Genomic DNA, 11,040 nt, shown 5'->3' with positions numbered 1-11,040 from the left:
GAACCGCCGCACATTCCAACATTGAAATCATACAAAGATTTCAGTCCAAAATATTGAGATCAATACTAGGAGTTCCATGGTTCATAACCAATGAAGCCATCCATCGGGACGCCGGACTACCATACGTCAAAGATGACATCAAAAAGTGCGCGAAAAAACATACAGAAAAACTTAAAATGCATCCAAACGTGTTAGCAAAAAATTTAGTGAATAAACCGCGTACTGTTCGTAGGTTAAAACGAAAAGTTCCGTTAGAGTTAAGTGAACAATAGGTACTAAATTAATGTGTATAAGTTTATGTTAGAAATAGTCAGTGTTGTAGGCTAAGTTTTAAAAAAGGAGTGCATCACTGGATGCCTCCCTACATGTCATTCCTAATTATTGTCAGTCCTATTACTTATTGTCTGTTATCTACCTAAACATTTAGGTTTAGATTGTATAGATAGATTGTAATAAATGTGGGGTTAATAAAAAAAAAAATTATAGACTCTCTCTGTATAAAGGTAAAGGGCCTAGCCGGGTAAGATGATGAAAAGTGCCCCCAACTCGATTCGAATTCCATACAGGTCACCGTTTAGCATATGTAGTGAAATTCACTTTCTGAAATTTTTAGCCCCCTAGGTGGTCATGTGACCCACCTAGAGCCTAATTAGGGTTTTTATGTTTTTATTTTTTATCTCAGCCGCATCGAGAACTAGCGAAAAACTTTAAATAAAAAAGTTGTAAGATTTAAAAAGTTATGTCCGAAAAAATTTTTTTTTAATTTTTTTGGCGGAAAATTGAAATTTTAGAACGATTTTAAAATTTTAAATGAGTATAAAAAATAACTAAGACATTCATTTTCACGAAAAAAATATATAACGTGTATTTTTGCATAGTGTTTCACCCTGAATTTTTTCAAATTTTTAAAATTGGTGAAACGCACCTTTAAAAATAAAAAACCGCATGTTTTCGGTTTTTTTTTCGTTTTTTGATACAATTTTATACATATTTTTCAAAGAAGGTAAGACCGTCACTAGAAAAGGTAAAATACTGAAAAATAATTGGGGTTTGCTTAATAAAAATTTTTTGTAGCGCCATCCATTTTCAAGATACAGGGCGTTGAAGAAAACAAAATTTTACACATTTTTTACGATTTTGCCGAAACTACTGGCAACATTGTAATAAAATTTGGCAAGTTTTAAGAGGTAGTTATTGTGCATGTTTTGACATACAATTAAGGATTTGATATTCATCATTGGCGCGCCTAGGGGTAATGGTCCGAAATTTTCAAAGAAAAAAAGATAGTACGCCACTGACATATTTCAAATTAACAATCATTTTTGAATTCCTCGTTCAATTTGCGATAAAAAACTATCTTCTCATTTTTTCATACGACGCGCCGTTTTGCTGTAAAAAATAAAATATCTTAACGCTTCCAAAGTATTCGAATTAGTTTTTATACTTTTTTTTTTTAGTATGGCTTTGGCAGAGCCAATTAGCCAGACTTGTTTCTGATTGATTGCAGATTCATAGTCATAAATTTCTTATAACATAAGTACATTCTACAATTTTATTTTTATAGATACATTGGTACCGGGTGATCAGTTAAGGGTAGCGAGCGGCCATATCTCATAAGATATTGGTCGTATAGAATTGAGAAAAAAAAATCATGATAAAAGTCGCCAAGAGAAATTGCTGGAAATTATTTTCGAGTTTGTCAAACGTCCGCTAGAGGGCGTAACAACCAACACATAGTAGAAAAATGCGATTTTCATAGAATTTTGTCTAATGAAAGTTTATCGATGATATCATTTTCATATTAACAGACCATTTCCCTACATTTTTTGTCTAAAACGTTTTGTTCTATCTATCAAAATAAAGCGGTGGGAGAAGTTCAATTGTTTTTTTAAACAAACCAAGATTTCTTCCGTTTCTTTTGACCGATTTTAGCAAACTTAGGCTCATATAAAAGAGCATAATTTGCACTACAAAACGCTTATTTGGTTTTTAATTTTTGACGTTTGCTGTCGCCGCTAGATGGCGTTAACTGAAATGGTAGCAAATTTTTGAGCTTTAAAAAAAAAAACAAATGTAATGATATATTAATTTTTATATATTTTAAAAGAGGATAAATTTCTCTATAATTTAATGAAAATAATTTATTATCTACCTTTTTTTGAACCGTTGATATTGACCAAAATATAATTTTATTACATTAAAAAATGTCACGCCACTGTTTTTTATCAAAATAAAAATCAGTTTCATAATCTCTTATGAGTTGCTAACAAAAAGAACCTCTTGACTTTTTTTCGTTAGACAAACGGTTTTGGATTGAAAAAATAAGATATGTTTACATGGGGCGCCCATATCTCGAAACATACTAATTTACATATTTGGAAAAAAATCTTAATAAAACTGTCCAACAACAGCAAGAGCAGTAACACTAAAAACAAGAACACAGAACTTTAAAAATAAACGTTAAAACTAAATTAATAATTTTGTCGTAAATGTTCAAAATGTTGTCCGTTATTTTGAATGCACTGGTCCAATCTCTTCTGGGTGGAGTTGACAGCTGCCTCAATTTCCGCTCTTGGTATAATATTTATCGCGTTTTGAATTCGGACTATCATGTCTTCTCGAGTAGTTGGTCGAGTTTTATACACTAAATCCTTTATTCGGCCCCATAGATAAAAATCAAGGCAGGTTAAATCAGGGGACCGTGGTGGCAGTGGCGGCTTTTCTTTATGTGCTGCTGAGCTGCAGAACTACCAAACAACCATAGCAAATCTTAATTATTAAAGAATAATTAATATAGTTTTATTTCAAATCTGCCATATTATCATATTAAACATCAACTGTTAATAATAATTCACCAACAACGATGATTAATATTATTTTTTTTACGTATTTACTCCTCTAGTGAAACCGTATAATTTTTTTACGTATTTGGTGCTCCAGTGAAGCAATCTTTTTACGTATTTGCTGCTCCAGTGAAGCCGCGTCGATAACAACCGAAACACTGGCAGCGGTAAAATGCATTTATTAGGCAAACGGCGATCTTAGCCGATGTGCTTCGGCAATCGGCTGATTAACGGCCTCGGTGTTTGCGAGCTGCAATTCACGACAGTTATTCGTGACCGTTGCATCTGTGCCGTGTTTAGAAATTCTTAGGTTACAATTTTGTTTAATTTGTTTTGTTCGAGCGTGTTTAAAACAATGGAGTTTCAATTTAAATTAGGTGTAAATAAATTTCAAAAACTTCACTATCAACAACAGTTGATTATAAAAGAACGTGGCCGTCCTATGCCTGATCTTAATATTGAAGTGTCCGGTAAAAGCCGTGGAAAAACATATACGCGTAAATTTAATAAAGACATGTATCTACGAAATCAGTGGATTTGTGGATGTTCCGAAAAAAATGCTTTTTTCTGTTTTCCGTGTGCATTATTCGGCGCAGATAAAGAGGAAAAATTGTGGCGCGAGACAGGAGTGCGGGATCTAGTGCATTTAAGTGAAAAAATAAAGAAGCATGAAAACACGCAAACTCATATGAACAATGAAATGCGATTTGCATTATTTGGGAAACTTAATATACAGGCCCAACTTGACTCTGCTTATTGGATAAATATACAAAAACACAATGAAGAGGTGACGAAAAACAGGTATGTTTTGTCAAAAATAATTGACTGTATAAAATTCTGTGGGGCTTTTGAGCTCGCCTTACGAGGACACGATGAATCTGAAACATCAGATAACCCTGGAATTTTTCGTGGTTTAGTGAATTTTTCTGCTGAACTTGATAAAACACTTAGTGAACACCTTACAAATGCGACAATTTTCAAAGGTACCTCAAAAACAATACAAAATGATATTTTGGATTGCATGCTAGAAGTATACGCTGAGGAGATTTTAAACGAAATCAATGAAGCCCCATTTTTAGCAGTGATAGCTGATGAGACAACGGATGTTTCTATGAAATTTCAAATGGTCATTGTTTTTCGTTATGTAAAAAACGGTGCTCCAGTTGAAAGGTTTTGGACTTTTTTGCTTCCAGAAAAACATGATGCTGAAACCTTAGCTAACACAATTTTGAATGTTTTAGACCCAATATTAAAGAATAACAAAAATAAGCTCATTGCACAAAGTTATGACGGAGCAGCTGTTATGAGTGGGATACATGGCGGAGTGCAAACAATAATTAAGAGAAAATATGAAACTGCTCATTTTGTGCACTGTTACGCCCATCAATTGAATCTAATAATGTCAAGAGCATGTTCTATTAATTCCCAAGTACGCGTATTTTTTGGAGATTTACATGATATACCTGGATTTTTTAGTCATTCACCTCAAAGAATAGCTGTCTTAAATCAAATAGTTGGAAAAAATATTCATCGTTCAATCCCTACACGCTGGAATTTCAATATTCGTACAGTAAATGTCGTTTACGAATATAGAGACTTTATTATTGAGTGTATGGAGCAACTAGAAGAAGAGTCAAATGCTATTACTTCCAAGGAAGCAAGAGGACTTAGACGTATTCTGGAAGATCAAAATTTTACTTTCTGGCTGACTGTTTTTCATTATATTATGCCACATGTTGACGTTTTGTACAATAATCTTCAAAAAAAGAACATGGACCCAACCGAAGCACAGAAAGCTATACATGTTTTTGAGCAAAGTATTAACAATGTCCGAAATAAAATAGACCCTATCATACATCAAGCTTCAAATTTAAATGCGGCGCCTAGTGTCCAAAAAAGGAAACGCCCAAATAACAGCCAACAGGATCACCGTATTGCCTGTCTAGAAGTTTGTGATGTTATTATAAACAATGCAAAAGAACGGTTTGCATATACAAATCATCTAGTTGCCGCAACACTTTTATCTTCAGAACATTTCGAAAAATATAATAATAAGTTTCCTGAAAATGAATTGGATTTAACTTGTACAGCTTATAACTTCTTTGATAAAAACCGTTTGCGAACAGAACTGTCAGTTTTGTATTCCAATATCGAGTGTAGAACATTAAAAGGTGCAGTGCCTTTACTAAAATTTATAATTTCTAATAATTTAGAGGACACATTAACAGAAACCAAAAAGTTGATACAAATTCTGGTGACTACGCCAATGACCACAGCAGAAGCTGAACGTAGTTTTTCAACTTTAAAACGGATCAAAACATTTTTAAGAAATTCAATGCGCGAAGACAGATTAACAGCCCTTTCCACACTCTCGATAGAAAAAAAGTTCATCGCTTCAATACCGAACTTTAACGATAAAGTAATCGAAAAGTTTGCGACAAAAAAGGACCGCCGTATTAATTTCCAATTTAGAAAAATGCAATAAATGTAAGTTAATCAGATTTTTATAGCATGTCGTTATTAGTTACTATTAATTAGTATTAAAGCTAATTTTATTGTTTTTGTTTTCGTATGTTATTCTATTTCTATTATTTTATATTGGCCGTGGTTCATGCAGCACACCCTATAGCAGATGTCACGAGCCGCCACTGCGTGGTGGCCAGAAAAATAGGCTGCCTCTACCACTCTACCAATCCAACGGTTAGGAAAATGCCTGTTCATAAAATCTTGCACATTTCGAGAATAATGTGCCGGGCATCCGTCTTGTTGAAACCACATGTTTCTTCTTACTTCTAAAGGCACGTTTTCTAAGAGTCCTGGTAAATCGTTCAATAAAAAGTTCAAATACATGTCACCGGTTAGATTGCCATTAAATATGTGCGGACCGATAATAGTACCATTAATAACACCGCACCAGACGTTAACGCTCCATCGACCCTGCTGATAATCTTCACGTAACCAGTGTGGATTAGTGTCCGACCAGTAATGCATGTTATGCAGATTTACCTTGCCATTACTGCTAAACGATGCTTCATCTGTCCATAATATTTGTGACAAAATAAGACGGTTTTCCCTAATGAAGTCTCTAAGCCAGTAGCTGTAATCGAGCCTACGTTCAAAGTCAGTCTCTTTTAAGGATTGATGAATCACGACGTGATACGGATGCATTTTAAAATCCATTAATATTTTTTGCACTGAGCCATAGGATATTCCTAAATATCTGGAGATCTCTCTTATGCTTAAATGGGGGTCTGCATGAATATAAGCCAACACATTTATAATGTTATCTTCTCTTCTTACTCTACGATTTCTTCTCAAAGTTGGAGTTGGTTGCACTTGGCCATGTTGCCTTAAACGTAAGGCTAAACGACGAAAAACCATTCTCGAATGCCGTCTACGGAGGGGATAACGCAGTGCATACTGCCTAGAAGCAATCGCTGCATTTTCAAAACATTGAAAATAAATTCTCAACATATCAAAGGCTTCTTCATTCGTAAAAGGCATGATTTGTTGTAAAAATACTTTTTACATAACATTAAATTAGATGTCAATGGCAGGAACTGTCAAAATAAATATCAGCGTGATTGACAATTTGGTGTTTTCTTTCATTTTATTTTCAGTTTCGTAGATCATGGCCTGCTTCGCTTAAATGCGATGTTAGTTAAGTTTGATTTTTAATTTAATTTATGAAATAATAATAATTATTATTAATAAATTATGAACTAATGCATTCTCTCGCTAATTAAATAATTATTAATGATAAAAATAATAGGTAATAATTTTATTATTGTGAGATGTAATATTTAAAAATAATTTTGAACCTTATAATTATCAGTATGTAAACCTATTTTATTTTTTCAATCCAAAACCGTTTGTCTAACGAAAAAAAGTCAAGAGGTTCTTTTTGTTAGCAACTAATAAGAGATTACAAAACTGATTTTTATTTTGATAAAAAACAGTGGCGTGCCATTTTTTAATGTAATAAAATTATATTTTGGTCAATATCAACGGTTCAAAAAAAGGTAGATAATAAATTATTTTCATTAAATTATAGAGAAATTTATCCTCTTTTAAAATATATAAAAATTAATATATCATTACATTTGTTTTTTTTGAAAAAAACTCAAAAATTTGCTACCATTTCAGTTAACGCCATCTAGCGGCGACAGAAAACGTCAAAAATTAAAAACCAAATAAGAGTTTTGTAGTGCAAATTATGCTCTTTCATATGAGCCTAAGTTTTCTAAAATCGGTCAAAAGAAACGGAAGAAATCTTGGTTTGTTTAAAAAAACAATTGAACTTCCCCCACCGCTTTATTTTGATAGATAGAACAAAACGTTTTAGACAAAAAATGTAGGGAAATGGTCTGTTAATATGAAAATGATATCATCGATAAACTTTCATTGGACAAAATTCTATAAAAATCCCATTTTTCTACTTTGTGTTGGTTGTTACGCCCTCTAGCGGACGTTTGATAAACTCGAAAATAATTTCCAGCAATTTCTCTTGGCGACTTTTACCATGATTTTTTTTTTCTCAATTCTATACGACCAATATCTTATGAGATATGGCCGCTCGCTACCCTTAACTGATCACCCGGTACATTGTGTAGCTTTTTTTTATTTTGTTTTTCTTTTTAATTATTTTACTGTGTGTTTTTTTTAATATATATTTTATTTTGTGCAAAACACTTTTTTTTACTTCTTTTTTTTTCTATTCTTTTTTATTTTTGTTCCTTTTTTTTTCCTTTTTTTTGTTTATTATTTTTTTTTGTTATTATTTTATTTTGTGTTTTTTTAATATTATTTTTTTTTAAATTTTTTCAAACCACATTAACAAATTATGCCTATTTATTACATATTACGTTTACAACTTGTATTTACATAATTTAACATGTTTATAAATGAGATGAAGAATTTCCATATCATTTGTAAATATTAAAGTATTTAGGTTTATTGGGAAAAAACATTTTAAATCTTTTAATTCCTTATAAAGGTCGTTTATGTTATTTATGTTTAAATGACATTCTAATATGACATGTGTTAAATCTCCGATTTTGCCACAAGTACAATTGGGAGTATCTGCCAAGCCGATTCTATGCATGTAAGATGGCATAAGAGCTTTTTTATACTTAATGGATGTACGAGTTTATGTAGATGTAGAAACTGCTAGAAGTTCGAATACTTTGTAAGGGTTAAGATATTTTATTTTTTGAATAAAAATGGCGCATCGTATGAAAAAATAGGAAGATAGATTTTTTGTCACAAATTGAACGAAGAATTCAAAAACGATTGTTAATTTGAAATATGTCAGTGGCGTACTATCTTTTTTCTTTAAAAAGTTCAGATCATTACCCCTATGCGCGCCAATGACAAAAATAAAATTCTTAATTGTGTGTCAAAAAATGCATAACAATTACCTCTTAAATCTCGCCAAATTGTATTACAATGTTGCTAGTAGTTTCGGCAAAATCGTAAAAAATGTGTAAAATTTTGTTTTCTTTAACGCCCTGTATCTTGAAAATGGATGGCATTACAAAAAATTTTTATTAAACAAACCACAATTATTTTTCAGTTTTTTACCTATTTTAGTGACGGTGTTACCTTCTTTGAAAAATATGTATAAAATTGTATCAAAAAACGAAAAAAAAAAAAACCAAAAAATGCGGTTTTTTATTTTTAAAGGTGTGTTTCACCAATTTTAAAAATTTGAAAAAATTCAGGGTAAAATATTATGCAAAAATACACGTTATAAATTTTTTTCGTGAAAACGAATGTCTTAGTTATTTTTTTATACTCATTTAAAATTTTAAAATCATTCTAAAATTTAAATTTCCCGCCAAAAATAAAAAAAAAAATTTCGGGCATAACTTTTTAAATCTTACAACATTTTTATTTAAAGTTTTTCGCTAGTTCCCGATGCGGCTGAGATAAAAAAACCCCAATTTGGCTCTAGGTGGGTCACATGACCACCTAGGGGGCTAAAAATTTCAGAAAGCGAATTTGACTACATATGCTAAACATTGACCTATATGCAATTCGAATCGAGTTGGGGGCACTTTTCATCATCTTACCCAGCTAGGCCCTTTAATTAATTGTATTTTGCTTGCAGTACTGCATTTTAATAATTAATTTTATTTACTACATACAATTGTTTACGTTTTAATAACATAACTTGAATCTGACTTTTTCTTCTTATTATTTTTTTTTTGACTATGGCCTTGACAATTATCCAGCAACCAGGACTAATATAATTGAGGGGGTTAGAAGTGAAAGGGTTTAAGTGCACTTTTTTAAAATTTTTCTTTAAGTACAGATTCGCATACATGGTATTAGAACTTGGTTGTAAAACGATTTAAGCATATTTCGCCCTACAGTCGCCATCTATCGCCATTACATTTAGTTCACTGAAAACAATTGCAGTTTGCTTTGGTAGTAAACAGGTTTAACCGTGCGCTTGAACCGTTTCACCCCAAAACTATTTTTAGTATTCTGTAAAAACAAATAGTAATAAACGGGTTTAAGTGCGCTTGAACCATTTTTACCACAAAACTATTTTTAGTATTCTGTTATGTGTAAACACATGTTAATACAGGATTAATTTCAAGTAAATAAATATGACGAATATATGGTGGCATAAAAGAACAAGGTTTGTGGCGCAGGCGTTACAACTTTGAGTTGTATAGAAATTTTGGAGAAACTGACGTTGTACAATTCATTAAGGTAGCACGCCTTAGATGGATAGGTCATGTAATCAGGCGAGAGGAAGATGCCATAGTCAGAAAAGTTTTTGATCGAAGAGGGCCCATAGGACAACGAGCAAGAGAAAGACCGGGACTTAGGTACCAAGACAACATAGAAACTGATTTAAAATCTATTGGAATTAGAGCATGGAGAAGAGTTGCCAGAGACAGGGGCGAATGGAGGATTGTTCTGAAGAAGGCTTTGGCCCATGAAGAGCTGTAACGCCACTGATGATGATGAAATAAATATTAGATTTGTGACCAATTTTGAAGACTAATTAAGTATTATGCAACGTGCCAGTTGTAGTTACACTGTGGATAACAGCTGGGACAAAAATGATTAGTAATATATCACAAGAAAAAATTCCTGTACTGGCTGTATACCATAAATCACAAAAAATAAAAACCTTATTTTGTAAAAGGTATATGTATAAATCCCTAAAAAGGGCTGTATCACAACAAAACGTTTTCGGAATCAATAACACTGATGATGGAATATTGATTCCGAAAATGTTTTGTTGTGATACAGCCCTTTTTAGGAATTTTTAAATACATATACCTTTTACAAAATAAGGTTTTTATTATTTTTATTAGTAATATGTAGTTGCACTTGAACCGTTTTACCAGTAACATTTATCAACACCTTGTACCGATTCAAGTACATTTTTTTAATAATTGAAAAAAAGGAAGGATATAGTAGGGGTAGTAATATACCCTTATATTTTTATCATTTTATAGTACATTGTACAGGGTTTCTCATTATATTTTGACCCCAACTTCTTTTCCTTAATTTCGGGAATACAAAAAAAAGTTTCAAATAAAAGTTGTATTACTTTATCTGTACCGTCCAACAGTGTAGCAACAGACCAAATTTTGTATACAGGAAGTGCCCAGTAAAATGCATCTTCAATATTTCAAATGGGACACCCTGTATTTTTTTTATAGTTTTGAGTAGCCCTGCATTTCCTGATTACGAATATATAACATAGTGTAGCATTAGTTTTGTTCTATAATGGCGTATGGTACTACTATACTACACTAAGATGAGAAAAAAATATATTTAGAAAGTCAACAAAATTAATGACTTACAATACTACATTTATACAATACTACATTAAAACTCGATTAAAAATACTTTCTACATTATTTTTCAATGAACTGTACTTTTATAGACTTTGGTAAAGAACCCGTTCAGCTAAGACTCGTTATCTATCTCCTGTTCCCAGTTTTAAAAGTCCACAACTTTTAATCACTCAACATCACTTACCTACTTCACTTATTTACTGACGTCGTTTCCAGACAACAAAACTTTTTTGTTTTTTTTTAATTTCTTTTCATCTTTTAACGTTTCTCTTGTTCTGGATAGAAAACCGTTTTATTTTCATGTTTTTCGTTTTGGAGATTCTACAGTGATAGTAGTGTTTGTTTACTTTGTGTAGATAAGAAGTACAATC

This window comes from Diabrotica virgifera, chromosome 1 (genome assembly GCF_917563875.1).
Source record: "Diabrotica virgifera virgifera chromosome 1, PGI_DIABVI_V3a".
Lineage (NCBI taxonomy): Eukaryota > Metazoa > Arthropoda > Insecta > Coleoptera > Chrysomelidae > Diabrotica > Diabrotica virgifera.
The sequence above is the reverse complement of the archived record's forward strand: the minus strand, read 5'-3'. Positions refer to the sequence as shown.